A 5000-nucleotide genomic window follows, 5' to 3' on the forward strand; every position below is an offset into this window, starting at 1 on the left:
AGAGACAGAGAGACAGAGAGACAGAGACAGAGACAGAGACTGAAATTGAGACTGAGACAGACAGAGACACACAGAGACAGACAGAGACAGAGAGACAGACACACACAGAGACAGAGAGACTGAGAGACAGAGACACACAGAGACAGAGACAGAAACACAGAGACAGACACAGACAGGGAGACAGAGACAGAGAGAGACAGAGACAGAGAGACAGACACAGAGACACACAGAGATAGAGACAGAGACAGAGACAGAGACACACAGAGACAGAGAGACAGAAAGAGACAAAGAGACAGACAGACAGAGAAAGAGACACAGAGACAGAGACAGAGAGACAGACACAGGCAGAGAGGACAGAGAGGGAGACAGACAGAGAGAGACACAGAGACAGAGAGATAGACACAGAGAGAGACAGAGAGACAGAGAGAGACAGAGACAGACAGGCAGACGGACAGGCTGACCCTCCCTGCTCTGTCTCTTCCCTGGACCTGCCCGGGTGGGCTGACAGGCCCGGAAGTTGCCGTGTTTGTAAACCTTTTAGCCTCTTAGCGCTCCTCCCCTTTACCGTTATTATTCTGAGTCGGGGTCTGTGTGCAGCCAGGCCGGCCTTGAGCGCCCGCCACCCTCCCGCCTCAGCCTGCCGGTGCTGGCATGACGGGCGGGCACCTCCACACCCAGCCTCCTTCTCCTTGTCTTATTTTTAATCTTTAAAAATTGCTTTATTTTAAAAAAGCAAAATAAAAAAACGATAGAAATAATATAGAATTTTTTAAAAAGCAGAAAGAGACCCGCACTGGGGAATATTCTGCACGTCATTACTGAGGACTCGCCGCTCAGGTTGCAGGGTTTAGGCCTGAGGAAAGATCAAACCGCCCAACAGTGACCGCACACAGTGTTCCTCTGGGTGAACGGACGGGTTCTCCGAGAGCTCGATCCTTGTTTCCCCGCGGGCCTGGGCGCACAGACCAGCCCGGGCACTCGCTGCCTGCAGGGGCTGAGGGCGCCAAGGTCCGGCCTGCGGGCCCCACATCCTCACTGGGGAGCCCGGGCAGCTGAATGCAGTCCTCCGTGACCGACTGCATTTGTACGGTCGAAAAGACATCAACAAACCACAGCCCCCGGGTCCGAGTGGATGCATGGGGGGGTTTCTGCAGTCCTGGGGACCTCCCCCGGGGTCTGCTTCAGACAGCATAAACATTAAGACTCCCCAGAACATGAGGATGTCAGTGTGGACCCCACAAAGGGACAGACAGACGGGCAGGACGGAGAGTGTTTGTATGCTGAGCTTTTTATGTACCCAAGTGCTGAGTCATCTTTGGAGAAGCACACAAATTCATAGTAATTTGCAAAATGTTTTGTTTATTTTGTTTTTTGGTATCAGGGATCGTGGGGTTGGGAATTCTAACTATTTATGACTGTTACAGCCAGAGACAAACGCCTCTGTATTTTTCAAGGTCAGATTAGGGTTCCCAGGCCTTATTTTGGGGGGCCGTGCACCACAATCTTCCCTGGGGGTACGGGGCACCCCTTTTTTGTGCTCCTGCTTGAAGCACAGTGTAGAGCTCACCCAGCAGCCCAGCGATCTCTCTTCCCGTGGGGAGACCCAGACTGCTGTGTCCTCTGACAGCTGGTTTATCTTTTTATCTTATTTTTGTTTTTATTTTGGGGGTTTCCAGGACTCGAACTCAGGACCTTGACCTTGCCAGATGGGAGCTGAGCTGCGGAGCGACCTCCCTCCCCGGCCCCGGAACGGTGCCATCCCATCCTGCCCTGCTTCCTGGCTGACCTTGGAGGCCGAGGATCAAAACATCAGCTGCCCACCAGCCCGGTGACTGTTTAATTATTTTTGTACTGGTCTCTCAGAAAGAACGGACAATGCATTTATAAGCACAATGGCTTTGCTTGTTTATTTTTTGTCTTTTTGAGTCGGGGTCTCGATCTGTAGTCCAGGCTGGCCTGGAGCTCACTCTGCAGCCCAGGCTGCTCTCGAACTCACAGAGACCGTCCTGCCTCAGCCTCCCCGGTGAGTGCTGGGGTGACACGTGTGCGCCGTCATGCCCGCTGGGGCTGCACTCTGAGAATCCGTTTCTCTCCCAGCCACTTTGGAGACTTTTGGAGAAGAACATGAATCACCTAAAAGTTTATGCAGAGACACCTCTTCCAACTAATCCGTGCATGCATTTTATGTCACCGCCCTGCAAGGCCTGGTTTCAGAAACGGGCGGAGGCCAAAGATTGATCGCCCCGAGATGAAGCGTACAAAGCCACGTTTTGTGCAGACAGAGCCGTGTGGGCCCCGCCAGAGCGCAGGCCACGGACGGCCCACGTCAGAGAGCTGCTTGTGGGTTTAGTGGGAGGCAGGGAGGCCTCCAGGAAGCGTCCTCCCGACAGGGCGGGCACCGGCGATTGCATGCAGGGCCGGCTGCCAGTTCGCAGTTGCAGGGCACCGATGCCAAAGCAAACAGCTTGAGAACAGGTATTTCGGGACTGTCTGGCTGGGGCCCTGCGTGGTGGTGCACGCCTGGGTTTTGCAAGCGTGAGACCAGCCCGGGCAAGGCGGGTGAGCTCGCCTCAGAACAAGAAACAGGGCTGAGGTGTGGCTTGGCGTTAAGGCTGGCTGAGCTCAGAGCTTGGTTTTCTGTCCTGGTCCTTTAAAGCTGCAGAGGTCTGGCTTGCCCGGTGGGCATGAGCGTCCCGCCCAGCTGGCCAGCAGCAGGGCAGGCTTCCCGGGACCTGGACGCCTCCGCTTTAAGCATCTGTCTTTGGGTTTGCTGGCTTCACAGACGATGGCGAGCGGCCTGGCATTCGTGAAAGATGGGTGGGGTGGGAGACGTCTCTGAGCCTGGGAACTGCCCGCCTGCCCGCCGGTGGGCAAGGACGGACTTGTTTCTGCTCCTCGACTTGCAAATCACAGTGCACGCAGTGCCAGCTCTGCAAACGGAGGTGTGGCCAGCCCTGCACAGGGGGAGCCGGGCGGCAGCGCGGGCCAAGGCACACAGCACCGGGACAGCCTGCTGCCCAGCAGGGCTCCGGGTGGCCTCCGAGGCCGCGGGGCTGTGTGGAGGCCGGACAATAAATCAAAGGCGGGTTCAAAACAAGACGGAGGAACAAAGCTTAACGTCGTCCCAGGAAGGAGCCAGCGCGTCTGGGCTCGCCGTGAGGGCCTGCGCCGTGATTTCGGGGTGTTTGGAAAGGCCAGGTTCCCGCAGTCAGCCCTGATGACCCGGGCATGCAGGGCGGGGTCCCAGCGCCCAGCTTTGTCCTGCAGCCTTTCCTGTTTGTCCAGCTCGACCAGAGTGGACGATGCTTAACAGCATTACAGACCGGTTGGTGGCTGGGCAGCGGCGCAGGGCCGGCAGCTCGGCACCCTGAAGGCTGAGGCAGGACGATCTCAAGTCTGAGCCCGGCATTGGTGAGAGCCTGCGGCAGAATTAGGACAAAGAAAGAGGCTGGCGGTGTAGCTCAGTGCAAAGGCCCTGGGCTCGGTCTCCGCTCCTGCAAAGGCACAAGAACAGTGACCACCAGAATACTGCACGACACTGATGCAGCCGCTGTGTTCTGGATTCAGCTGATTTATGCGCAGATCTCTTCCCGAGACGGCCGTACACTAACCCAGACACACGCCACACACACAAGGTGCCACGCGTGTGCAGATAACTATACACACAGACATGTATACACACAGACATGCCAACTATACACACACAAACGTGTGAACATGTATGTGTGTACACACAGTCCATGCATACCCACAGCTACAGACCCGTGCCCAGACACACATGCACACATGCCACATACATAGGAATGTCACACATGTGTATACACAACTATGCACCCATGTACAAATGCACAAATATGAACAGCCAGGTACATACGCTTGTTATGCGCATAGCTGTATCCACACACAAACACACATCCATGCACATGATCATACATACATGCATACATGTATACATATGCAAATATATGCAAGCAGTGTGCATGTACACCTTTCATAAATATGTGTACAACATATCACACACATACCGTGCACAAAACACACGAAATACATACACAAGAATGTACGGATGCATAATGCACACTCACATATATATCTATATTCTGTGTGCACATCCACAACTCTGCACACTTGCATGCAAGCATGTACACACATGTGCCATATACCTGTACAAAAATTACACATGTATCCAAATATATGTCCTGTCCACATTCATATACATATATATATATATATATATATATATATATATATACATATACTTGTATATGGTATATACACATGCATTTGAATACAGCGTATATATGCATGTGCACATATCATGCACTAAAAATGTGCGTGCTGTAATATATGCATATGTACATGCTTATATGGTGCACATATCTGTGTATGTACACATATATCCGTATGTACACACCCAGCCCAGGCCCCTGTATACACACAGACACGCCATACATATGCACACACACGTGTACACACACCATATGCTAACATGCATGGGCATGTGACCATGCGTGTGCATGACATGTGTGCATTATGTATGCATGTACACACCACACAGGTACACACACCTGCACACACACACCCACACATGGGCAGAGCTGTGTGGCCGTGTTTGTATGCATGTTGATATGCACACAGAGCTGTGTACACACACGTGCACACACAGGTGCCAGCTGTGCACGCAGATGCCCTGCAGGGGCCTGAAAGCCACAGCCGGACAGGTTTGATGAGGAGACTCGGGCAAAGAGCTCGGGGCTTCCACGCAGGAGGCTGAGGCAGGGCACTGCGTGAGTTGCAGGCCCGCCTGGTCCCTGGATGGCGCCCCGAGCCAGGCTCTGACCCCGGGAGGTGGCGGCCGCCCCTGCAGGTGCAGTTAAGGCCTGTGAGGAGGAAGACGGCCCGCCGGGGTGTAATTATGGTAATCACCACCTCACCGCCGCAGCGCAGCTCCTGGGCGGGCGCAGGGCACGGCCGGCTTCAGACTGCAGATGCGGACACTG

General features: G+C 54.1%; 1 protein-coding gene across 1 annotated transcript in view; it reads left to right on the forward strand.

Annotated features, from left to right (window-relative positions):
• Positions 1 to 2210: 2210 nt before the first annotated feature.
• The window catches only part of Arsh (arylsulfatase family member H), a 38579-nt gene continuing 35789 nt past the window's right edge, over positions 2211 to 5000 (forward strand). The window contains 1 exon segment of the mRNA XM_063242757.1: positions 2211 to 2475. The gene's annotated coding sequence lies outside the window, so the exon portion shown is untranslated.

The sequence above is a fragment of the Cavia porcellus genome, unplaced genomic scaffold (genome assembly GCF_034190915.1).
Source record: "Cavia porcellus strain 051 isolate PalLab524CR breed Dunkin Hartley unplaced genomic scaffold, mCavPor4.1 scaffold_33, whole genome shotgun sequence".
In the NCBI taxonomy this organism is placed as follows: domain Eukaryota; kingdom Metazoa; phylum Chordata; class Mammalia; order Rodentia; family Caviidae; genus Cavia; species Cavia porcellus.